Raw genomic sequence first — 27,688 nt, 5'->3', positions numbered from 1 at the left:
ATGGCTGATCTAGATGCTCAGTCTGTCTCTCTCTTCTGATCTTAGATTATGCATAGACAGTTCACATACCTGTGCCCTCCAACAAGGGAGATAACCCACTCACCAACAGAAGGTCCTTTATTGGACTCATTCTTGTGCTTCTATGTGGTTTTTCATGCTTTATTCTCAGCCTCTGATGTGGGGATTTGTTGTCTCCTACATGTCCCATTTGAATAGCCAGTAAACAAGCCACAGGTCTATAATGCCCCTCCAAGAATATGTGAGGCTTAACATGAGTGGTTTCCAGGTATTTCCAAGGAAGTTACTTCTCTGGCCCTCCTGCTCACTGTGTCTAAGGCTGTAGCTCATGTTCCATCTACTTTTTAAAATATTTATTTACTTAAAGTCAGAGTTACAAAGATACAGAAGGAGAGGCATAGAGAGAGGTCTTCCATCTGCTAGCTCACTCTCCAGATGGCTGCAATAGCAGAAGCTGTGCTGATCCAAAGCCAGGAGCCAAGAGCTTCTTCTGGGCCTCCCACATGGGTGCAAGGGGCCAAGGACTTGGGCCATATTCTACTGCTCCCCCAGGCCATAGCAGAGAGCTAGATCAGAAGAGGAGCAGCTGGGACTAGACCCAGCACCCATATGGGATGCTGGGGTTTCATGCCTGGGCTTTAACCCACTGCACAACAGCACTGGCCCTCCATCCACTGTTATCATCACTTCTGGACCTACTGCCTCTGAACTATCCACATCATACACAACTGCATCAGGAGGCCAGACCAATGCATCCACTGCATGCCATGCACATGTTTCTGAAGTCACAGGTATGCACCGTGCCATCCATGAATCCTGCCAATGAATGCCTGGACTGTTTGGAGACAGATCACCTATATATGCTTGCAGGGTATCAGAGGCTTGAAGAGCTTGTATGATATGACTCTTGTCTTTTGTTCACAATTGATGCCATGAGTGTGTATGTGTGTGGGGTGGAGTTGTGATACAGCTCTGAAGGCCAGCATGGTGGTCCCAGTTTATGACCAGGCTGCTCCACCTCTGATCCAGTACCTTGCCAATGCACCTGGGAAAGCAGTGGGAGATGGCCCAAGTGCTTGGGCCCCTGCACCCATTCGGGAGATCTGGATGAAGCTACTGGCTTCAGCCTTTGGCCTGGCTCAGCCCTAGATGTTGTGACATTTGGAGAGTAAACCGCCAGTGGATGGGAATTCTCTCTCTTTCTCTCTCTCTCTGTCTCTCTCTCTCTTTCTCTCTGTGTGTGTGGGTGTGTGTATGTATGTATGCATGTATGTGTCTCCTTCTCTCTCTAACTCCACCTTTCAAATAACTAACTAAATCTTGAAAAAGAAAGAAGCAGCTTGGGGGGGGGTGGTTCAGCCATTCCACCAATGGGAATCCATGGATAGTGAGCAGTAGAACATCCCAGGATACCAGAAGCCAGAAAGATGTTCATTCATGAACTCCTGGTATGTGAGTATAAGATCATCATTTTATTTTCCAGGCTGTAGTGTGTATATGTGTGTAATTATTTAATTGCTCAGGAATGGGATTCATGACATTTTATGGATGAGAGTTTTTTCTTCTTTCATATTAAGTTTTTTATGTCAGCAAAGAAATGTCAAAGAATATTTTTGCTTTAACCATATATTTCCAAGATAGTGCATGTAAGGACAACAAGGGTGAATCAGTAAGGATGATCCTTGGCCACTCTGTGTCAACAAAAGAGACCATGGTAAGCCTGATGTATATGCTTGAACTTGGCAAAACTCATTTCCGCTGGAGTTATGGGCCTAGGTGGACCTGACCTTTTCTGTACCTCTTTGATAATCTAAGGGGTTAAAAATGCATAGCAATCACTAATTAACTTAAAAAAATTTTGGTATCTAAAATCAAATTTTTCTGAAATAAGATTGACGTTAAAGTAAATGAAAATTTTTAGTTCTAAACTTAAATGACACAAATGTAAATAAGAAAAAAAAGCTCCAGATTTTGTGACTCAAAGAAACCAAAATATTTGAAAACTTAATAATCCTATGAATAAAATGGTGACCAATAAAAACAGGCTAAGCAGTCACTCAGAGAAATAATTTTGTAGACATAATAGAAATTAACTCCATAATCTCAAGATTATGATACCCCCAATATAAAGGAAAATAAATACAGATTTGCAAAATTGGGGCCTATTGTTTTCTTATATAAGAGGCCTTCCTAAATAGTATCAATAATAAAGTTAAGTGGAAAGAGGGGTTTTCAGAGGGGAAACTCACATGAAATAAGGATAAAATACAGAGCCAAGAAATTAGGTGTCATTTTTTCAGCATTGCAAATACAATTGAGACAAATATTTCTGAATCCTATATTCATTGACAATTCCCAAAGCCAAATTTTCTATTAAAAGGAACAAAACCAGAATCTTGGTGACATTATGCACAACTACATACAGAAGTACTAAAGGGAGAAATCAGTAATGAAAAGACAGAAAGGATTCTCTGATACATGAAAATACTTCCATCTTTGTGTAATTTGTGTTCTCAGCAGGGTAGTTTACAGGATGAGGGAAAATAGCTCAGACAATGATACCAAGCATGAAAGGACATCAATACTAAGAATCAGGGAAACTCAGAAATGAATGTACAGAACTCAGGAAAAAAGGAAAACGGGAAAAAATAACATCACTCATGAAATGCAAACCAGAAGAAACACAGAGACAGATGGTGCCTTTCAAGAAACAGAAGGTGACCGGGTTCTAGTCCCGGTCAGGGCGCTGGATTCTGTCCCGGTTGCCCCTCTTCCAGGCCAGCCCTCTGCTGTGGCCAGGGAGTGCAGTGGAGGATGGCCCAGGTACTTGGGCCCTGCACCCCATGGGAGACCAGGAAAAGCACCTGGCTCCTGGCTCCTGCCATCGGATCAGCGCGGTGCGCAGGTCGCAGCGCGCCGGCCACAGCGGCCATTGGAGGGTGAACCAATGGCAAAGGAAGACCTTTCTCTCTGTCTCTCTCTCTCACTGTCCACTCTGCCTGTCAAAAATAAAAAAAAGAAAGAAACAGAAGGTGAAGGGGAAATATAAAGAATAGGTGCTTGACCAAAGATTTCAGAAGATGAGAGAGAAATACTAGAAGTTGAATACAAGCATATGTATGAATGAGATTCCTGGAAGAGGAATACCAATGCAATGATCTAAAGCTAATAATTTTAATTCAAACTATTTCAGAAAATGACAATATGCTCTCAAAGTCCATCTTCACAGAAAACTGGGTCATACTTAGAGTGATTGAAGTCATTTCTATTCTAGTAAAATCTGGGAATTAAATAAAAAGTACTCAGGCATCTAGAATACACGGATGAGTAACATAGAAGGGAATGAAAAGGATCCAGCTTATCTGGGTTAGGAGGGAAAAGAATATATTTAAGATGCTCAAGAAGAAAAGGTTAAGCCAGGAACTGCGTGCTGTGCAAGCTGACATTAGTTAAAAAACGCAATGGCATCCAAGTCTTTGAGAAAGATCTTGGGTGAGATGGACCCCATGATCCCTTCCAGAGAAAGGAACAGATGTGAAACAAAATCCCTAGAAAGTCATTCCTGTAAGGACAGATTGAAGCAGCCAACTTGGCAGTGACTTTCTTCAGTGAAGACCAAACGAGATTCCTCTTGAGGGAGAGAATGGTGGTGGTACTCACTAGGGTGACTGCTCTCTGATCATTTTAAGTCCTACATTTGCTAAAGGTGTTTTCTTTCCATGTATTTTCTTTGACAGAAAAGCATGTGAAAATCAACTAGTACTGGGTGACAAGAATGTAATGTCAAAGCTACCAGAAGACTGATGAGGCGCATGTGGCTGAAGTTGTGTCTCCTCCTGTATGGTTCAAGTTTCCGATGGCTTGGGAAACTCCAGCTCCTCTGCATCCCAGGACTCCACACTGCAGTCTCCTAAGTTGCTAAAAGTTTCTGCAAAGATGAAACAGGTACAGGGATCAGTGGGGGAGGACAAGGATGTTGTAGGGATAGGGACCATGGGATGGGTGTGCAGCACTCAGAAGGCTCCTGTGCTCTGGAGGGTAACCCTAAGTCCTGACCTCCACAGAAATCAGGGCCATGGGTCACTGAGGCCCATTTGTGTGGGGCATGGATGTCCTACAATTGTGAATTCCATTAGGCCTTCACTTGAGCAGCCTTCAGGGGACATTTCACATGGCATTGAACCTGATGTACAGGAAAGGGGAGATCTCTTGGCCCCTGGGATTAAAAATCCAAGGCCAGGCCGGCGCCGCAGCTCAATAGGCTAATCCCCCACCTATTCCACTGGGTTCTAATCCTGGTCGGGACGTCGGATTCTGTCCCGGTTGCCCCTCTTCCAGGCCAGCTCTCTGCTATAGCCTGGGAGTGCAGTGGAGGATGGCCCAAGTGCTTGGGCCCTGCACCCCATGGGAGACCAGGATAAGCACCTGGCTCCTGGCTTCAGTTCAGCGCAGTGCACTGGCCGCAGCGCACCAGCCACGGTGGCCATTGGAGGGCAAACCAACAGCAAAGGAAGACCTTTCTCTCTGTCTTTCTCTCTCTCTGTCCACTCTGCCTGTAAAAAAAAAAAATCCAAGGCCCACTCCCCTGGGTCTTATGAGAAGGAGGTTTGATGACACATAATGGGAGTCCTGATGCTGCCTACTCAGTCCTTACCCCACAGGCCTGGGGCCTGTGACCTGCATGTTAATTATGGACAACTGCACAGAGCTCTTTGGTTTCCTTCTCTAATCATGTAGAAGTTCTTTCTATCCTCCATGTAGAAGTCATTTCAGGGATTTTATTGGCAAGAATTATTCTGTGACATTAACCCAACCATTATTGCTTTACTATATTTGAGCATGGAAAATGTGATGGAAGACATTTCTTTTGAGAGGGCCATGCAGCTAGTGTGTATTTGTGATTGAAGCATAAAATTAGTGCACAAATGAGAAGAACACTATGTTCTTGACACCCTGCTCCTGTCACTCTTCAAAGTGAGTTTTGCCTTAATTGTTGACAATTAAGTTTAACAGGCACATAGAAAAGTTTATATGCACAAAAATAAACAATCAACATGTGAAAACGCATCTATCAGCCTCTGAGAATGGAGGCTGAGGGCCCCAAAAGGCCTGGGTAAATCCCCACAGCTCTTGTGTTCTGTGCTGGCTCTTATGTGATGTCAGGTTGGGATGGGTAGCTACCAGGATATAAAGATGTGTACAGTGGGCTGTCTTCCTGGTGTGAAAAGGCACCCAAAGGTGCCTCTCTCGGTCTCACCCTCTTCCTAATCTTCCTGAGTTGGAGGTGGTCAGGGACAACCCCCAGTGTCTCCCCACACCTGTAAGGCTCCCTGTTGACTTCAGGTTGGGTTGGCAGGGACTCACCTTGTAGAGGGAGATATTCAACAGCTGTGCTGGCTCTCCCCAGACACAACACAACTAACAGCCCTCTCCAGAGTCATTTGCCTGCCAATCCTGCTAGCACCTACAGCCTTCCCTTCAGATGAAAGCAAAATTCCTCCTAGCAGCTCTAGGAGCTTCCATGGAATGGGGATGTGCTCCATGGGACCACCTCAGGGCACATCCTTCACTCACCTGTGTGGATCCTGAACATCCATTCATCTCCACTCTCAAGGTCAGGCTCATTGGCAGCCTCTCCACTTCTGGTCTACATTTAGTTGGCATCCCTGAGGTGTCACAAAGAATGTGGAGCAATGGAGTCCATGTGACTTATTTCCCTGACCCCCATCTACCTGCTGCAAACTCACATTTCCTGTTCTTCTTGGTCGAGATCCTCAATGTCCTGAATGCTTTGAGTGTAATTCACATCAAGGGAACACGTGAACAGCTGGAAGGAGACCAGAATGAGTTTCTTGAGGCAGGCATTGCAGGAGAAGACCTGTCTGACCTGTCTTGGTGGATAATAAGGACAGATTCAGACTTCTCTGGAGTCCTCCCTTCCACCGAGATTGGGACCCAGCTTGCCTGTCCCCAGGCCAGTTCCCTTGTAGGCCAGCCAGATTGCTCAGCATCATTTCATAGTGTAGTCTGGGGGTCAGGAGTGAAGGCAAGTTTGATCAACTGAGAAAGGAGGGCTGTAGAGAGATTGTATCAGCATCCATAGTGCAAGTATATCAAGTGCATAGATCATACCAGGTTCTTCACAATGAAAATCATCAACTCTGGTGAGGAGGGAATGAGGGAGACAAAGGAATAGGAGCTTCTGAGCAAAAAGCCAGAGAATCAGAAAGATATGAAAAAGGAAACACTTAACCCCAGATCACCACTTCCAATGGAAAGTTCAGAGACTACCACGTAGCCTTCCATGTGCACAGGAGCAGGGAGTGATGAGGTTGCCAGAGAAAAGAAAAGGGAAGAGTTAGACTTGAGGTGAGGACTTGGACCCCTGCTGCTGGTTGGATGATGTAGGCCAACCTTGGGACCCTCTTGGGGCTCCATCTCTATACCCCTGTTCCTGGGATTGGATGGCTTCACCTTTGTAATGAGTTAGAGGATCTCTGAACTTTGACCTTTTCTTTGAGCCCTCAGTATCCCATAATACTCACTAGGAATGTCACCTTGTTCCTCCTTGTGTAGCCACTGTCCATTTGTCGATGTGTGCAACACATTGTTTTTCATCCCTCATGTGTCTCTTCCTCTATTTTGACTCATAAATATTGTCCATTTCCTTTGTCCTTGTCGACCTCCACCAATCATATTATTGTCTGCTATGGGAGCTTTGGAGCCCAAGATAATGCTATACTGCCACCTGGAGCTGGCATTGTGGTGCAGCAGGTGAAAGAGCCCTGTGTGGCGACCACCCCATAGGATCACTGATTGGTGTCCCTGGTTCACCCCTTCTGATCCAGTTCCCTGTTAATGTGCCTTGGAAAGCAATGTAAGATGGCTCATGCTTGGGTCCCTGCCAGACATTTGGGAGACAGATGGAGTTTCAGGATCCTGGTTCGGCCTGGCCCAACCTTGTCATTGAGGTTATGTAGGGACTGAAACATTGGATGGAAGATCTCTTTTTATTTATTTATTTTTTGCTCCAAGTCATAACTCTGCCTTTCAAATAAGTATATAAATCTTTTAAAAATATATTTTCATGCACAGCAATATATCTGGAGATCAATTCTAAATGTGGGGAGTGAATGTCCTGGTCTCCTGTTGGGGCCTGAGAAGGTAACAAGATAACAAGGACCAAGTCCATATATCTGGGTTAACCTTGTGGAGTTTGGAAATATTTAATCATCATAGCAATCCCAGGTTTCCTGATCCATTTGAAAAGATACCCCAAAAAGGAGAGGAAATTTAATTTGTTCAAATTCTGGTAGTGTGCCAAGGAGGCAACAGGGAGTCCACAGCAGGTTTATTTTTGGCCATATCAATAAATGGGACTTGCTAGAGTTTTCAGTGAGCAGTGGAAAGACTGGGAAGAAGGACACCTGGAAGGCCTGAGGACAGGGGATCTGCTGGGTCTGCCTAGAGGAGGGAACAGTTCAGTACTGTGTGTTTGGAGCAGTATATCTGAGGGGAACAGTGACACACAGCCTTGCTGCCCAGAGGCACTCCACTGAGCCCAGTACATTCCAAGGGATGAGGTCAGCAGGACCGTGAGGGCCAGTGTGTGCTTCCATCCCAGAATGCCCTAACACAGATCCTCTGGGAAGCCTGTGCAGCTATGCAGTATCTCCAGTAGCAACTGGATAACAGCCTGTCACAAAGCCTATTCCAGACTTGGGTGAGATGGGGATGCCAAGAGGAACTCAAAGTAATGCTTGGCCATCACAATTCTAGGATGTTGGGGCCTTCCCTGTCAGCTCAGAGGAAGTATTCTTTAACTTGGCCAAACCTGGGGGTGAGAAGGTTGTGTTGTAAGCTGGGAGTAGACAGTGAAGATAGAGCACAAAAGCATTGGTACATGTACTGGCTGTGCAGAGGGGCAGGGTCCACTACTCACTGTCACCTGGCACTTGCTACAGGACTGTGTGGGTTCCAGCCAGTGTATGTGAGAGACGGTGTCCCACTGTATCCCATGCCCTTCTGCCTTCTGCCAAGTGAATCCAGGATGCAACAAAGAGCCCTTCCTCAGACACAATGGCACCATCTTGGTCTTTGACCTGCCAACCATGAGAAGAAAGAAATTTCTGTTCCTTATTAATTACAGAGTCTCAGGTATTATGTTGCAGTGAAAAGTGGACTAAGATAATGGTCAACAGAAAACTCAAACATCTCTTGTCCTGAATATGCAGGCAGTGCTATCCTATCACAATGCAGTGGACTTTATCTTTACGATGGCAAAGCCAGGGATGGTCAGCAGTAGAGAAAATGTAAAGTTTTAAATACTAAAGCAAGAAATGATCAGTAAAAATTCAGTTTGCTCCAATCCCATGGGTATATAACCTCTTCCTACTCTATAATTAATGTAAAAAAGAAGAAAACAGATGTCTACATGCAATATATTTTTTCCTCCTGAGTTAATATGTCCTCTCCGGAGTCCAAAGCAGCACATAATCCAAGCCTTCCCCTAATTTGACTCTCCAGTCTTTGTGGGTATTGCTCATACCTGAGGGGCTTCATCCTCACTGTTGGACTTGGAAATGCTCTGCAAGACCCAATCTTGAGAGACACAAACACAGACAACATGTGTTCACAGAGAGTCTCGCCTATTCCTCCCCTCAGCCTGATCCCATCTTGGATTGCCCAACATGACCCTGCTCCCTCCTCTGTGCTCTCAGACCCTTCCTTGGCTCTGTGGACCTTCAGGCAGACATTGACCACAGCTTCAAGCCTTCCAGTGAAAGAGTGGAGCTGAAAACACTACCTCTCAACATCTCACTTTCCCTAAAACAATGAATGAGGATGCCTCCAGCCTGCATCTGAAAACCCCAAATCCCAGCTGTGATGGGCATGCTCGTAGATGGATGAGCTGGAGAATGGACCTGTCCCAGGCTGAGAAAGAGCATTCTGTGAGCAGCTGGAACTAATTGTGCAGGAAGAGCACTTTCTTCAGGAGCTCGTGCTGATTGTTCCTGACTTGGTTCAGAGCCTGAGCAGGTAATCAGCCCAGTGTGTGATCCAACAGGGTGTGCACAGTGAGGAGTAGACCTTTCCAGCCCTTTGCTAGATCCCAGACCAGGGATATATTCCTCATTTGCCTATGAGACCCTAGGAGGACAGTCAAGAGCCAGGCTGTGGGATGGCAATGTCTGCAGATGACCAACCAGTCCAGGCTAGGCTTCCTGTACACAAGAGTGGGAGAACACAGATGGACTTTGGCCCTGGGAACTCTAAGAATTTCCTGTGCTGCTAAGCCACAGAAGTCTTTGGATAATACACAGAAGCAGCAAGGGTGCATGGACCCTATCATTGTGCTGAGCGTGTACTGTGCTGGAGCCTATGCCCCTCCCCACCTCTCCTATTACTGCAGTGTGCTTTAGCTGTGATGGCCCTGAGATGTGATGGCCCCTCTAGTTTCCCTCTTTCTGTGTGGACAATAATTGTATGGCAACTTACAAAATCTTGTTCCCTGTTCAGGCCCCAAAAGATCAGACCTGGAATCCTCTCTGTATCTGGCCTATACCTGAAATTGATTTCTGCTGAGGCATGTACTGTCCTCCTGCAGCAGAGAAGTGGAGACCTGCATCCTATTCTCTGAACCTCACCACAGCATCCTTTATTTCCTTTGTATTTATATAGACTTCAAACAATGACCTTGAATTGTTTCCTTGGAAATGCCTTCTGAAGAAATCTAGAACCAATTTCAACTGGGAAATTCAGCAGGAATATTGTAGGGTACTCCACCAAGGACTGAGTTGACATTAGAAGCAGAAATAGCTTTCATTTCTTAATGTAATCAGTTCTTAGTATAAGGCCATAGGGTCAAATATGGACATTTTGTAATGATTAGAACAAGGGTTTTCCATAAAGAAGCATAGAGAAGATGGTGGAATAGGGAGAAAGCTTATTGATCTAGTCCAGGAGAAGGTAGTAAAAAAAAGTGGAGATAGTGTAGTCTCAGGAAAGAGTTAGAGAAAAAAATGGCAGAGGAAACTCTTCCAAAATTAGAAGGACACAGTGGACCTACTTGAAGGGCGTGGTCACCCACAGCTCAAGACACCAGCATCTGAGAGGCTAAGCTCCAGCATTGGAAAGTAAGATGAGATGAGACTGCAGTAGCTGGAGACACTGGCAAAAAAGCAGCAGGAAGAGCCTAGAGGGAACAAGGCTTGAAGCCCCATGGGGGAAAGTACACCAACCTAACTAGATGAGAGAAAAAATAAAAGGGGTCATAGAGACACATTTCTCTCTGATCACCTTACAAAGGCATACAAGCCGATAGAGTCAGCTCCATTTTGGACATACATAACAGCAGCCACAGCTTGTGTTTGCAACCAGCAATCAGCTGAGCAGAGAAACCTGACTCTGGTGGGGAGTAATAACAGGAGGCTAAGACCTAGTGACTGTATGGAACTTCTGAACTGGGATTGTGAAAAAAAAAAAAAAAACTGAGTGTGTGGGAGAAGTCACGGTGTGGCTGAGACTTTGAGTAGTCTTGGTAGGAGACGCCACAAGCTCAGGAGGACCTGGCTAGATGGTGGGAGACATTGCAGGGGAATCTGAACTTACACTGAAGACTGCACAGATCAATTGTGTGGTCCTTGTGACAGGGCAGACAAATAAACCCACTGGGGCTAGTGCTCAGGCACTGATCACCATCAAAGTGAAGAGCTTAGCTGAATGGAAATACTTCCCTTCTGATTAAAGAGAGAGAGAGAGAGAGAGAGAGAGAGAGAGATTTACCACACCAAACCTGGGTGTGTCACCTTAGGCACGTCCTTAAGCCTGAAGAATTGAACAGAGCTCTCTGGCCACACCCACCACAAACCTCTAGAGATTCGCTGAAAGCAGATAGTCCACTTATCTACAGAGTCATAGTACAATGAAAAAAGGCACCACAGCAGAAATAAAAGCAAAAGAAGAAGAAACCAATGAGTTTTTCCTCAAGTGCTGAACAACAAATGCAACAATCCAAGAAACAAGAATAAGGAAGACAACATGATGCTCCCAAAAGAACGTGACACTTCAATACAAGATTATGAAGACAATGAAACAGAAGAAATGCAAGAAATGGAACTCAATACATTGATGATAAGAACACTTAGAAGTAATCAAAACCAAGCACACAGAGTACTGAAATCCATGCAGGATATGAAAAAAAATCTCTCTCATGAAAACTAAATCTTAAGGAGAAATCAAAATGAAATGAAGAATTCAATAGAACATGAAATTGAGATATTGAAGAAAAACCAAAATGAAATGAAGAATTCAATAGAAAAAAATAAAAAATGCAGTTGAAGGCCTTAAAAACAGAATCAGTGAGGCAGAAGAGAGAATATCAGACTTGAAAGAGAACAGGAAAGTATAGAGTCAAACTGAAGACAAGAAGAAGAATTAGAAATCTAAAAAATATTGTTGGGAATTTACAGGATACTATTAAAAAAAAAAACATATCTGGGTTCTGGGAATTCCTGAAGGCATGGAGAGAGAAAAAGAATTAGAAGGCCTTTTTAGTGAGATACTTGCAGAAAACTTCCAGGGTTTGGAGAAAGACATCCACATACAGGAAGCACACAGAACTCCCAATAGGCATGACCAGAAAAGATACGAGCCACCACACATTGTAATCAAACTCCCCACAATGAAGCTTCAGGAAAAGATTCTAAAATGTGCAAGAGAGAAATGCCAGATTACTCTCAGAGGATCTCCAATTAGACTCACAGCAGACTTCTCATCATAAACCCTACAGGCTAGGAGGGAATGGCAAAACATAGTCCAACTACTACGAGAAAAAAACTGCCATCCCAGAATATTATATCCTGAAAAGCTCTCATTTGTGAATGAAGGTGAAATAAAGACCTTTCATAGCAAACAGAAATTGAAAGAATTTGTCACCATTCATCCAGCCCTGCAGAAGATGCTTAAAGATGTGTTATACACAGAAACATGGTCATCAATATGAAAGAAGGTAAAGGAAAAAATCTCTCAGTAAAAGAACACAGGAAGTTCAAACTATATATTAGAAATATTTTTGGAAAAATGGCAGGGCACTATATAATGATTATGGGATCAATTCAACAGTAAGATCTACCTATTATCAACATATATGCACCTAATTACAGGGCACCAGACTATTTAAAAGATATGTTAAGGGACTTAAAGGAGACTTATGCTCCAATAGAGTAGTATTGGGTACTTCAATACTCATTTTCAGCAATACACAGATCAACCAGACAGAAAATTAACAAGGAAACAGCAGGTTTAATAGACACTATAGATCAAATGGATCTAACATATCTATAGAACTTTTCATCCTATACTTGAAGAATACACATTCTTCTCAGCAGTGCATGGAACTTTCTCTAGGATTGACCACATACTAGGCAAGTTGCAGCAAATTCAAAAGAATCAAAATTATACCATGCATCTTCTCAGACCCCAGTGGAATGAAGCTGGAAATTAGGAACTCAGGAAACCCTAGAACATATGGAAACACATGGATACTGAATAAGATGTACCTGAATGAACAATGGGTCATACATGAAAGAGAAATAAAAAACATTCTGGAAGCAACTGAAGATAACAACACATCAAAACATATGGGACACAATAACAGCAGTGTTAAGAGGAAAGTTTATAGCAATAGATGCCTACATCAAGAAATTGAAAAGGCACCAAACAAATGAGCTATCAATGCACCCCAGATATCTAGGAAAAATACAGAAAACCAATCCCAAAACTAGTAGGAGAAGAGAAATAATTAAAATTGGAAAATAAATCAACAAAATTGAATCCGAAAGAACATTACAAAAGATCAGCAAAACGAATAGTTGATTTTAAAAAGAAAAAACAAAAACAAAAATGACACAACAATTGGCCCAAATAACCAAAAAGTGAGAGAAGACCCAAATCAATAAAATTAAAAATGAAAAAAGTAATGTTAACAACAGACACCACAGAAATAAAGAGTCATCAGAAATTACTACTAGGGGCTGGCGTGGTGGTGTAGCAGGTAAAGCCACCACCTGCAGTGCCGGCATCCCATATGGACGACCGGGCTGCTCCACTTCTGATTCAGCTCTCTGCTATGACCTGGGAAAGCAGTAGAAGATGGCCCAAGTCCTTGGGCCTCTGCACCCGCATGGGAGACCTGGAGGAAACTCCTGTCTCTTGGCTTCAGATCAGCACAGCTCTGGCCATTGCAGCCAATTGGGGAGTGAACCAGTGGATGGAAGACCTCTCTCTCTCTCTCTCTGCCTCTCCACTCTGTGTAACTCTGACTTTCAAATAAATAAATCTTTAAAACAAATTACTACTGAGAGTTGTATGCTAACAAACTGGGAAATCTAGCAGAAATGCATAGATTCCTGGACACCTACAACCTACCTAAATTGAACCATGAAAACATAAAAACCCTAAACAGACCCATAACCAAGTCAGTAATTTAATCAGTAATAAAGGCCCTCCCAAGAAAAAAAGCCCAGGACCGGGTGGATTCACTTCTAAATTCTACCAGACATTTAAAGAACTAACTCCAATTCTTCTCAAACTATTCAAAACAATTGAAAGAGAGGGAATTCTCCCAAATTCTTTCTACAAAGCCAGTGTCACCTTAATTCCTAAACCTGAAATAGATGCAGCAGAAAAAGAAACTTACAGACCAGTTTCTCTGATGAACATTGACACAAAAATGCTCAATAAAAGTCTGGCCAATAGAATTCAACAACACATCAGAAAGATCATCCACCAAGACTAAGTGGGATTTATTCTTGTTATGCAGGGATGGTTCAGCTTTCCCAAATCAATGTGATACACCATATTAACAAACTGCAGAAGAAAAACCATATGATTATCTCAATAGATACAGAGAAAGCTCTTGGTAAAATACAACACCCTTTCATGATGAAAACTCTAAGCAAATTGGGGATAGAAGGGACATTCCTCAACACAATCAAGGCAATTTATGAAAAACCCACAGTCAGCATCATATTGAATGGGGAAAAGTTGGAAGCATCCCCACTGAGAGCTGCTACCAGACAGGGAAGCCCACTCACCATTGAATATTCAACATAGTACTAGAAGTTTTAGCCAGAGCCATTAGGCAAGAAAAAGAAATTAAAGGAATACAAATTGGGAAGGGAGAAGTCGAACTATCCCTCCTTGCAGACAATATGATTCTTTATTTAGGGGATCCTAAAGAACTCCACTAAGAGACTTTGGAACTCATAGAAGAGTTTAGCAAAGTAGCAGGATATAAAATCAATGCACAAAAATCAACAGCCTTTGTATACACAGACAATGCCACAGCTGAGACAGAACTTCTAATATCAATCTCATTCACAATAGCCATAAAAAATACCTTGGAATAAACTTAACCAAGAATGTCAAAGATCTCTATGATGAGGATTACAAAACTTTAAAGAAATCAGAGGATACCAAAAAATGAAAAAAATCTTACATGCTCATGGATTGGTAGAATCAATATCATCAAAATGTCTATTCTTCCAAATCAATATACAGATTCAATGTGTTACAAATCAAAATACCAAACACATTCTTTCTCAGATCTTGAAAACATGATGCTAAAATTCATATGGAACACAGGAGACCTCAAATAGCTAAAGCAATCTTGGACAACAAAAACAGAGCCGAAGGCATCACAATATCAGATTTCAAGACATACTACAGGGCAGTTGTAATCAAAACAGGATGGTACTGGTACAGAAACAGATGGATGGACCAATGGAACAGAATAGAAATGCCAGAAATCAATCCAAACATCTACAGCCAACTTATATTTGATCAAGGATATAACACCAGTCAAAGACAAAACTAACAAATGGGATTACAACAAATTGAGAAGTTTCTGTACTGCAAAAGAATGAGTCAGGAAAGTTAAGAGACAACTGACAATGGGAGAAAATACTCGCAAATTATACAACCAATAAAGGATTAATAACCAGAATCAACAAAGAGATCAAGAAATTTCACAACAACAAAACAACGTATTTAAGAGATAGGCCAAGAACCTAAAAAGACATTTTTCAAAAGAGGAAACCCAAATGGCCAACAGACACATGAAAAATGTTCAGGATCACTAGCCATCAGGGAAATGCAAATCAAAACCACAATGAGGTTTCACCTCACCCTGGTAAGAAAGGCTTACATACAGAAATCAACTAACAGATGCTGGTGAGAATGTGGCAGAAAAGGCACACTAATCTACTCTTAGTGAGAATGCAAACTGGTAAAGACACTATGGAGACAGTTTGGGGATTCCTTAGAAACCAGAATATAGCCCTACCACATGACCCAGCCATCCCAATTTGCAAATAAAAGTGCTGTCTGTGCCTCAATGTTTATTGCAGCTCAATTTAGAATAGCTAAGACATGGAATCAACCTAAATGCCCATCAACAGAAGACTGGATAAAGATACTATGGGATATGTACTCTGTAGATTACTACACAGTGGTAAAAAAATGAAATTCAGTCATTTGCATTAAAATGGGGAGTCTGGAAAACATCATGCTGAGTGAAATAAGCCAATCCCAAAGGGACAAATATCATATGTTCTCCCTGATCTGTGACAACTAACTGAGCACCTAAAAGGAAACCTGTAGAAGTGAAACTGACACTATGAGAAACAATGACTTGATCAGCCCTTGTCCTGACTGACGAGAAAGAGCTTACTATTTTATTCTTTTTAGTATTTTTCTACTAAATACCATTGGTTGAACTCTTTTAATTAACACACAATTATTCTTAGATGTTTAAATTTAAGTGAAAATTGATCCCTGTTAAAAATAAGAGTGGGAATAAGAAATGGAGGAGAGGTACAGTTTGGCACATGCTCACTCAGACTTACCCCTTAATGGTAGAGCTAGAAACGTGTCATGGAACTCCAAATCCCATTAAGTTGGCAGGTACCAATGCCATCTTACTAGTTAAAATGATCAGTTTAATTCAAAATTGATCATAAAGATAGCATTAGTGTCAAAGGAATCACATAAATAAGACCAGTATCTGCTAATAATAATTGATAGAATTAAAAAGTAGAAAATGACCCAACATGGGAAGTGGGATACACAGCAGACTCATAGAATGGCAAATGCCCTAAATAGCACTGTGGCCTCAGAATCAGCCCCTAAGGCATTCGGATCTGGCTGAAAAGCCCATGAGTTTCTCAGGCATGGAAAGCAAAGACACTGTGGCAAAAAATGACCAATGACCTAAATGAAAAATCTCTGTGAGTGAGATTCCAGTGGAAAGAATGGGTCATCAAAGAATGAAGTACCTTTCTCTGAAGGGAAGAGAGAACTTCCACTTTGATTGTGGCTTTGTTTAAATAAGGTCGGAGTTTGTGAACTCAAGAGGCTTCCATAGCTTTGTGTGATTACTGATGTCATAAATAAGAGGTGTCAATTGTTAAATCAACAACAGGAGTCACTGTGCATTTACTCCCCATGTATGCTCTGTCCTTAATGTGTTGTACTATGAGAATTAACAGCAAAACTAGTCTTCAGACAGTACTTTATACTTTGTGTTTCTGTGCGGGTGCAAACTGTTGAAATCTTTACTTAGTATATACCAAGTTGATTTTCTGTATATAAAGATAATTAAAAATGAATCTTAATGAAGAATGGGATGGGAGAGGGAGTAGGAAGTGGGATGGTTTGCAGGTGGGAGGGTGGTTATAGGGGGAAGTTGTTAAAATCCAAAAGTTGTACTTTTGAAATTTAATATTTATTAAATAAAAATTTTCCAAAAAAAGTGAATTTGCAAACTATTCATCTTTCATTTTTAAGTCAATATTTTAATTTTATTTGTTGATTTAAAAGGTTGTGATCATCTTAAGGCTGATAAATAACCCACACTCACATCATTCTTGTTAAATTACTCATGTGAGCATTTGGAGAATTCACCAAAAGATAAATCTTTCTCTCCAAAAAAAAAAAGTTAGATGTTGCAAGTAGCAGGCAAGTTAGTTAATAATCTCCAAGTATATTCCAGTATTACAAATCATTTGAAGTTAGATAAAGAATGATAAACTAAATATTTACTATAATGAAAATGTATTTGTGGGCAGGCACCATGGCTCACTAGGCTAATCCACCGCTTGCAACACCAGTACCTCGGGTCCTAGTCCCTGTTGGGGTGCCGGATTCTGTCCCGGTTGCTCCTTTTCCAGTCCAGTTCTCTGCTGTGGCCCAGAAAGGCAGTGGAGGGTGGCCCAAGTCCTTGGGCCCTGCACCTGCATGGGAGACCAGGAGGAAGCACCTGCCTCCTGGCTTTGGATTGGCACAGCATGGCAGCTGTGGTGGCCATTTGGGGGGTGAACCAATGGAAGGAAGACCTTTCTCTCGGTCTCTCTCTCTCACTGTCTAACTCTGCCTGTCAAAAAAAAAAGCCCATTGGTATTCAAAAAATGGAAATGGAAAAGAAATAGCACCATGGAGCATGATATATAGTAGGACTTTAATATATCCATATAATGTGTTGGAGGCTTAATCCTCAAGGTAACAGTCCCTATCCTAAGGAACATCTTCCTACCAATTTTAAAAGACCAAAGGCTCTCAGTTCTACCTCTTATTTTTTCTCATCATTTGATTTCACTCTTGCCACATCATGATTCAGGGAGATGGACCTTTCCAGATAGGGCCTTTTGACTTTAGGCTGCTCACCCTCAGACTCTAAGAAATAAATTTGATTTCTTGAGGCTAGTCTTGTGGCACAGAAGGTTGTTCCACCACTGGTGAATCTTTGATCTCACAGTAGAGTCTGATTTGAGTCCTGTTGCTCAACTTCCAATTCAGCTTCCTGCTAATGTACCAAGAAGGCAGTCTATGATTGCTCAAGCATTTAGGTCCCTGCCACCCATGTGGGTGACTCAGATGGAACTCCTGGCTCCTGGCTTTGGCCTTGTCCCACCCTGATTGTTGTAGCCATTTGGTTATTCTGTGTATAAACTCAATTTCAATCCCTCCCTCTCTCCCTATTTCTGTTGCTCTTTCAAGCAAGTAATTTTGAAAACTGTTTTTCTTTCTAAATAACCCATTGTGTACCATTTTTATCAGACACAAAAACAGACTAAAATGGAAAATAAGCCAAAAGATTTTAATTCATAAAAGAGCTTCAGAAGCCCAGGAATGATTTAGAAAGCAATCTAACATTAAAAGATTTGCAGAAAGGAGAACTAAAAAACAAGTTCACTTTGGCTAAAGAAAAATTAAATGCACAATTATGCTGTTTTCACATTTATGCGTAGTGTTTATAGTATTGATTTTGAATAAACTTCTTCCAGACCACTGGTATGCATGGATTACTAACATTTTTGCATCAAAATAACCTTGTCTGTTATTTCAAAGTCCTTCATAACTGCAACTGAAATTTCAGTAAAAATAGAATGAGTGAAATATAGAATGTGTCCTAATCAGCACAGATATAAAACTATTCTAGGCAAATAACAAACTGAAGGAATCCAAATACAAAGAAAAGATCCTGAATGTAATGAAAGAACAGCCTATGGCATACTGAGTTATAGCCATCCATGGATGATGGCTGACTTCTCCACAGAAACAATGGAAAGAAATCATCAACGTACTCAGAGAAAATGTTCTCCCAACCCGCATTCTATATGTAATGTAAATACTGTAAAATATAAGGGCAACATTTTGGCTCATTGGGATAAGCTGCTTCTTGGTATGCTCATATATCAGTATAGCTACCCCTGCTTCTGATTTAGCTTCATGCTAATGCTCACCCAGGAAGGCAGCAGATAACAGCTCAAGTAGTTGGGTCCCAGATACCCACATAGGATAGAGTTCCAGGTCCCTGGCTTTGGCCTGGCCCCTGCTCAAGCGTTTGCAGGCATTTGGGGAGTGGACTATCAGATAGAAGACCTTTGTGTCTCTTAAGTAAACAAAAAAATGAACATTAATCTGTGTAGTGGAAAAAATACATTTTTTGAACAACAAAATATGAAGATAACCACCAGCAGACGCTATAAAATGCTAAAGTTCTCCATGCTCAAGTAAAATGAAATAAGATGAATATATGCATTAGCAGAAGTTGGGAACCTGTGTCCTACCAAAATCCATTTGGATATTTTAACATTATTTGTAGGCCATACAAAATTATCAATTTAAAAAATAGCCTGCTATAGATTTATCGAATTAAAAGTATCACCTGGGGCCAACGCTGTGGCACAGTGGGTTAAAGCCCTGACCTGAAGCTCTGGCATCCCATATGGGTACTGGTTCTAGTCCTGGCTGCTCCTCTTCTGATCCAGCTCTCTGCTATGGCCTGAGATAGCAGTAGAAGATGGCCCAAGTCCTTGGGCCCCTGCACCCATGAGGGAGACCCTGAAGAAACTCCTGGCTCCTGGCGTCAGATCAGCTCAACTCTGGCTGTTGCAGCCCCTTGGGGAGTGAACAAGCAGATTGAAGGCCTCTCTCTACTCTCTCTGTAACTCTTTCAAAAAATAAAATCTTTTAAAAAACTAAAATCTTTATAGGCATAATAAAAATATAATACTTCCCTTTTCCTCATCTTTTTAAACACTGCATTCAAATATTTGCTTAAAAATTTAAGAGAAAAAAAAAAACAGAAGTAACAGGATTTGACACCAAGGTGAAGCTAGACATGGCAAACATAGAAAAGATTTGAAAAAAGCCCCATCTTGATGATTTGGCCAAAGCCAGCTCATAGTAATGCTGGATAGAAGTAAGTATGGGAAACAGGACTATCAGACCACAGAGGGACAGATAGATTAATAATTTCAGGATGGGGTAAATGGGAAAGCACCTATAATGTTTGGTTGGATGATGGTGAGAAAACAGTCAAAGAATTCAAGAAGAAAAAGGAACAATCAGTGAGGTTATGACATAAACAGAAAAGAATTCTCAGTAGATCAAATATAATTGTTGAGAAAAAATTTAAAAGAGGAGAGACATTTAACCTAGTGTTTATGATACCAGTCAGATAACTCCACAACACAACCAATAACCCAGTTAAGAAATGGCTAAGTGGGTACAGTGTGTAAACCACTACCTGAAGGCCAGTATCCCTTTATGGGCACCAGTTCAAGTCATACCTGCTCCATTTCTGATCCAGCTCCTTGCTAATGTGCCTGGGAGATTCCTTGGGCCCCTGCAACAACATAGCAGAACTGGAAGAAGCTCCTGGCTTCAGCCTGGCCCAGCCCTGCAATGCAGCCATCTGGGGAGAGGACCAGTAAAGGGAAGATCTCTCTGTCTCCTTTTCACTGTGTTACTTTGCCTTTCAAATAAATAAATATGTAAAAAAATTGGCTAAGGATATGAGCAGGCATTTTTCAAAAGATGAAATATAAATGGCCAACGGGCACAGGAAAAGATGCTCAAGATGACTAGCCATCAGGGAAATGGAAACAAAACAATGAGGTTTCATCTCACCCCAGTTAGGATGACGATCATCCAAAAATCAAAAATGACAAATGCTAGAGAGAATGTGGGGAAAAGGTACCCTAATACACTGTGGATGGGAATGTAAAGTAGAACAACCGTTATGCTAGACAGTATGGAGATTCTTCAGAAATCTGAAAATGGATCTACAATATGATCCAGCCATCACACTACAGGGAATTTAATTGACAGTGATTAAATCTAGTTATCCTTAGGTTAATGAAAACATCAATATATATGATACCAACACACTTTGAAAAGTATTTGCCTACTGGAGTTTATTAAATTGTTATATTATGAAGAAATCTGGGACTTGCCTGTTGGAGATACAAGGCCTAGGCAAAAATCATGACAAACCACCAGAATTGAGAAAGTCGAATACAGGCTAGACTACTGCTTGGGACAACCATATTCCATATGCACATTCTTAGATTGTTATTGCTTGCTATTACATACTTAAAATACATCATCTGAGATGATGGACACGTACTTGGATTCCTGCTGCCCTCATATGAGACCCAGATGGATTCCTGCCTCCTGGCTTCAGCCTGGAATAGCCCTGGCTGTTAGGGACATTTGGCAAGTGAATTAACCAGCAGAGGGAACATCTTTCTCTCCCCTTCTCTCATGCTCTGCCTTTCAAATAAATACTTTAAAATTACAAATAAAATTACAACAAAAAGCCTCTGTTGATTTGTAATACATCCAATGCTGATATATTTTTGCTGAGTATGGAAAAATTTAGTAGTATGTCAAATACAATCAAGAGAACTTCACATAGATATCTCCAAGGGCATGATTCATGCCGACTATGTCAACAAGGATGTCAGCAAGACTGCTGCCACTTAAACTGCTTGAACATCATGAGCACTGGTTTACAATTTCTGTAAAGTAAATGCTTCTACTTAAAATCCATGGTATCTGACATCTATTAATCATTTGACATTTGTCAACAGACAATGTCCTAGAGCACATTTTGTTTCATCTTTTTCATATGGTACAAAGAATCTGACAATTCCTGAGCCACCAGAAAAAACTATCAGGATACAAGGAGATTCAGCATTATCTCCAAATACAAAATGCAGAGAGGATAGATTTCAAACAGTTCAAATTCTGGGAATAACAAAGGCAGAAAGAAGCAATGGGAGTGTGTAATGGAGTGCTATTACAGATATGGCAAATTAGCCCTTCACTGAAAGTCACATCTCCAAGATGGCTCCAGAAAGTATCATTTCCTAGGCCCATGCCTATCTTTCTCAACTACTCACATCTTCCTTCTCAAAGTTTATATAAAACTTGCACTATCATTCAGCCTTTGGTAGCTTACAGATGAGGTAAGATAACATCACTCAATCTTGGTCACCCTGGATCACAGGATCAATAATGGCTTGGGCCATGAAAAGTTAGGGCCTTTACCATTCTAGGACACCTTTTCCTCTACTGTAGAACACCAGGGAGAGGGTTTGGTCAGAAGGGTAGATCCTGAATCATGGGGTCCAAGTCTCCATTCAGCATGAACATTTTATTAGAAAGAAAACAGACTCATCACCCAGTACCCTAATCTCCCACATAGAATCAACTGTCTTTGGACAATATATTTGGACAAACTGCTTTAAACTCAAGACCCCACAAATTCAACTTCTTCATAGTAACAGATCTCATACACAATGTATAGTGATTTTGCTGGAAATTTGGGCATGTTTCACTTGTATTTGTAATGTTTACTTGTTTCAAATCTATAAGCCCAAACTGGCAAGTGACTAAATCAGTTATAAAACTTGTATGACAGTTTGAAAATCCCTTATCAAAAGTGGTTGGTACCAGGAGCTGGAATTGTGGTGTGGTGAATACAACTGCCACCTGCAACACCAGTATCTCATATGGACAAGGGTTTGCTTCCCAGTGGCTCCACTTCAAACCAACTCCCTGATAATGGCCTAAGAAAAGCAATAGAAGATGGTCCAGTGGTTTGGTTTGGCCCATCTCTGACTTTTGCAGCCATCAGAGGAGTAAACCAGGAGATGGAAGATCTTCTTGCCTTCCCCCAACACCACCTGTAACTTTTTCAAATAAATAAAACTTTAAGAAATACTTGGGCTGGCGCCGTGGCTCACTAGGCTAATCCTCCACCTGCGGCACCGGCACCTGGTGTTCTAGTCCTGGTTGGGGCACCGGATTCTGCCCTGGTTGCTTATCTTCCAGTCCAGCTCTCTGCTGTGGCCCAGGAAGGTAGTGGAGGATGGCCCAAGTGCTTGGGCCCTGCACCTGCATGGGAGACCAGGAGAAGCACCTGGCTCCTGGCTTTGGATCAGCGCAGTGCGCCAGCCACAGCGCACTGGCCGTAGCGGCCATTTGGGAGGTGAACCAATGGAAGGAAGACCTTTCTCTCTGTCTCTCGCTCTCCCTGTCTAACTCTGCCTGTCAAAAATAAAAATACTTTAAGATCTGGCACTGTGGCATAGCGGGTAAAGGTAAAGCTGCCGCCTGCAGTGCTGGCATCCCATATGGGTGCCGGTTCGAGACCCGGCTTGTCCACTTCCAATCCAGCTCTCTTCTATGGCCTGGGAAAGCAGCAGGAGATGACCCAAGTCCTTGGGCCCCTGCACCCACGTGGGAGACCCTTTAAAAGCTCCTGGATCCTGGCTCCTGGCTTCAGAGTGGCTCAGCTCTGGCCATTGCAGCCATCTGGGGACTGAACCAAGGGATGGAAAGCCAACTCTCTCTCTCTCTCTCTCTCTCTCTCTCTGCCTCTCCTTCTCTCTGTGTAACTCTGACTTTCAAATAAAATAAATAAATTTTAAAAAAAATAAGTAAGCAATTGTAGGTTTTCCTGCTGTCCTCTAAGCAGGACTGGGCTTAGAGGGTTACAGCAGCACAGGGTGAAGGGGAAAGCAATAATGGATCCTAGGATGCTAAGTCACTAACTGAAAAGTGGTGAGCAGGTTCACCCACAGAAGACTCTGCACTGCATGGAGAACCATGAGGTTTAATGGAGATCCAGAACTAAGCTACTTGTAGATTTCACATGTTGTTGCTGTTGTAACTCTTACGTAAAATAGTTATGCCTCAGCCACTGATCTAATGAAAGTCTGAAATAAGCAGCATAACTCTAATCATTGTTATGAAATTAGTCTAGTTTCCTTCCATTCTACCCTGAAACTTTATGAACAAAAATGGAAAAAAAGCTTGTGAATCTAAAGTATAGGAAACCCTTGGGAGGCAGGTATTATATCAATATTTGTCTTTGAATATTAGAATGTTTCTTTAAAAACCCTTAAAATATTCACTCATTAAAAGACATATTCTTACACTTTCATTATATCCAGAAGACAGATTGTATTTTTAACTTGTCATGTTATTTTAATGCTAAGTTTGGTAAACAAAATACTCATAACTAGGTTAATTAACAGTTGGAGAAATTTAGATAAATGTAATTATTCCTATTGCCCTTTTTTTAGGGTGAAAAAACAAATTTTTGTGATAACTAATGGTGTGGCAGACAAAGCTGCTGCCAGTGATCCTAATATTCCATATGGGTGCCAGTTTGTGTCCCAGTGGCTCCACTTCTGACCCAACTTCCAGCTAATGCCCTGGGTAACACAGAGGAAAATGGCCAAAGTGCTTGGGCCCCTGCTACCCATGGGGGAACCTGGCTCCTGGCTTTGGCCCAGTCAGTTTGTGGCCATCTGGGGAATGAGCTAGTGGATGGAGTACCTCTCTGTGTCTTCCTCTGTGTAACTCTTTCAAATAAATAAACTCAATTTTTTCAAAAAAAGAAAGACTTAGCTATTTTTACTCCATGAATAACTATTTAATATTATTTAAACACTTTAAGGATATATATATATATATATCTTCCAAAGCATTTAAAATATATATAGATGTATATATAAATAAAATAAATTTATAATGGTATGTACCTCTATATAAATATATATGAAAATGCTAGATATATTATATTCCCAAAAGCTTTTGCAGCCACGTCTCTATCCTCGGAAGCCTAAGGCCCTCCTGTGATGAACACGGGTTTCCCTCGAGGTCCCAACAGAGAATCTCAGGGCGCCTCCAGCTGCCCAGCTCACAATAACTGTAACCTAGCAACGCCCTTAAACACAAGTGCGCAAGCATGCCTCCAGAGGGTAGTAGATGTTGGTGGACTTGACCGAGTGTTGGGGTCATTGTGGGAATAAAACACTCGTGCTGCACTGACCAGGGCTCAGGTGGCGTGGGGTTTCAGGATGCTGAAGGCCTCGTCCGGAGTAGACGCCCTTAAAATCCCTCTCCACAGCTCCTGCTCCTCAGTTTATGCTCCCGCCACGTCCCTCTGAGTCCTGGGCGGCTGCAGTGGGAATGTAACAGATGCGAAGACAAAGTTGTGCTCTTGTGATTTCAGAAACTGGCACATGTGCCATCTAGGTCAATCTTAAGAAATCAAAGCAGGCCTTCCAGAAAAAATGTCTTCAGGCCTCTTGCATTTGCCCAGCCTTTACATTTGCTTTACTTTTAGTTTTTACTGTTATTTCCCTTAATTGGATTTTTAGTCGATCCATGCATTATTTTGAAACATGGTGTAATATTTATAAACTTTCCAAAATGAATGTTCACTTGTCCCACAAACAGTTCGTGATTTGATGGTATGTTAAGATGCCCCATTGTTTTACTTGAAATTCCCTTTTTCCCCGTTTCTGGCTTTTTCATTGTGTTTCATCAAATGTTCTGCTTTTTATTCTTGTTTTTCCTGATCCATGCATTCTTTATTCCATTACCAGCCCCTGTGCCCCATTAAAACAACAGTAGGCAATCCATCAATCACTACAGTCCAGTTGCACCACAATCCGAGGCTTACTGTGCTTTAAAGCTTTTAACTTTGAGGGAAAAAAGGAGAACTCAAGACAAAGAAACCCCCAACCCATACCCACAAGCATTACAAACAAGAGTGTCAATTGTTCAATCAACAACGGGAGTCACTCTGCAGTTACTCCCCATGTAGGATCTCTGTCCTTAATGTGTTGTACTTTGAGAATTAACGGTAAAAAATGTCTTCAAACAGTACTTTACACTTTGTGTGTCTATGTGGGTATAAACTGTTGGAATCTTTACTTAGTATATATACTAAGTTGATCTGTGTATAAAGATAATTAAAAATGAATCTTAACGAAGAATGGGATGGAAGAGGAAGTAGGAGATGGGATGGTTTGTGGGCGGGAGGGTGGTTATGGAGGAAAAAACCGCTATAATCCAAAAGTTGTACTTCTGAAATTTATATCTATTAAATAAAAGTTTTCAAAACAATACAAGTATTAGAGCAATTCTAAGCATTTTACAATCTGATGCCCCAGAAGGGCTCCAGTCTTGGGGTCAGCGCTCAGAGAGAGGCCGATGACCTCAGCTTCGCCCCAGGACGACCAGCAGGTGAGAGACTTCAGAAATCCTCTCGGTGCTGGAACAGCCAGGAAGCAGTCAGTCTTCCTGGAGTCCCGACAGGCCACGCGCAGAGCGGACGCCAGAGGGCAGCAGAGGATGAGCGCACACAACGCCGTGCTGAAAAACATGACGGAAGCAGGTGTTCAGGTTGAAAAATATTTGTGTTATCCAGAAAAAACCCCATGAGAACCGAAAGATGGTGAATTTTCTATCTCCATGGTTTGGCCAAAGCGCAAACCACTGGTCAGAGGCAGACAAAGCCCTCTTAGTCTGGGTAGATGGGAGTAAAGAAAGCAGATGCCACGGGCAGAGACAGCACTGGGAATCAGGACACTAGTTGAGACTTATGTATGCCTCCGTCCCCAGAGGTATGAACCTTTGCCGATTCAAGCCTCACAGATTCTTCCTGTTAATATATAAACAAACATAACGACAATAGAAGACGGTTGTTTATTAGCTTGTTCCAAAATGTATCAGGAGTTGTCAAGGCATAGAAGAGAGTGTTTGCAAAAGGGGAAAGTAGTTTGCTGTCTCTTTAAGACCGAGACCAAGAGAAAGAAGAGAACGAAAAGCCTTTCCAGTAATAATGATAATAATAATAATAACAACAACAACGACAGTTGGTGGTGGTGGCAGTGGCACCGGCTGAAGACCGAGGGAAGCGCTGCTTTTTGATCCCGATTCCAGTCTCTCAGTCTCTCTCTCTCCTGCTCTCTCTCTCCGCCAAATCTCTCCTCATCTGGTCTCCTCGGGAAGCCCCGAGGAGGTGCTCACAGCACCTCTGCCCCTTCCCCTCCTCCTCTCACCCCGCCCGCAGGCCCCGAGTCCCAGCCACCAAGGGTGGGGCCAGGCCCGCGCACAGCGCCCACAGGTGCAACAGGACCGAGACGGAGCCGGAGCCGCCGGGCCCGCGCATACACAGCGCCCGCAGGTACAGCAGGATGGAGACGGAGCGGAGCCGCCGGGCCCGCGGCAGACTTCAGGGCTCGGGGTGGGGCAGGCGACAACCACAACAGTCCGGATCGCGTCAGGCGGCCCATGAACGCCTTCCTGGTGCGGTCCCGCGGGCAGCGGTGCAAGATGGCACAGGAGAACCCCGCGATGCACAACTCGGAGATCAGCAAGCACCTGGGCGCCGAGTGGAAACCCTTGTGGGAGACGGAGAAGCGGGCGTTCACCGACGAGGCCGAGCGGCTGTGAACGCTGCACGTGGAGGAGGAGCACAGGGTTATAAATTCCGGCCCCGGTGGATCAGTGCACGCTGCCTGGCAGGCTGCTGGACCCAGCGGCCACAGCAGGTGAGCGGGGTGGGGGGCGGGTGCCGGCCTGAGCGCAGGCGCGAACCAGCGCGTGGACAGCTACAGCGCAATGCAGGACCCGCTGGGCTGCCTGCAGCTCCCGGCACCGCCTAGATGCAGCCCAGGCAGCCTGCGACGTGAGCGCGCTGCAGTACAACTCCAGGAGCAGTTCCAGGACATGCATGGAGGGCTCTCCCACCTACAGCACGTCCTACTCGCAGCAGGGCACTCCGGCATGGTGCTAGGCTCCAAGGGCTCGGGGGTCAAGTCCAAGGCCAGCTCCAGCCCCCAGCCCTGTGGTTGCCTCTTTCTCCCACTCCAGGAAGCCCTGGAATACGGCATGTTGATGACTAGGCCCAATGCCTGTCCCGGAGTCGATGTTCCTAATCAATATACTCCATGGATCATATAGAGCCTGATCACCTGGAAGGCCCCTTCGTGTCTAGCTGAAGTCTTCCATGAGG

General features: G+C 42.8%; 1 protein-coding gene and 1 pseudogene across 2 annotated transcripts in view; both read left to right on the top strand.

The window, feature by feature from the left end:
* LOC100355262 (L-lactate dehydrogenase A chain) overlaps positions 1–27,688 on the top strand; it is a 591,718-nt gene that overhangs the window by 556,619 nt on the left and 7,411 nt on the right. The gene's annotated exons all lie outside the window — the stretch shown is intronic.
* On the top strand, positions 25,882–27,571 carry LOC138847857 (transcription factor SOX-2-like; annotated as a pseudogene).

Source organism: Oryctolagus cuniculus, assembly GCF_964237555.1.
Source record: "Oryctolagus cuniculus chromosome 17 unlocalized genomic scaffold, mOryCun1.1 SUPER_17_unloc_1, whole genome shotgun sequence".
In the NCBI taxonomy this organism is placed as follows: domain Eukaryota; kingdom Metazoa; phylum Chordata; class Mammalia; order Lagomorpha; family Leporidae; genus Oryctolagus; species Oryctolagus cuniculus.
The sequence above is the reverse complement of the archived record's forward strand: the minus strand, read 5'-3'. Positions and strand labels throughout refer to the sequence as shown.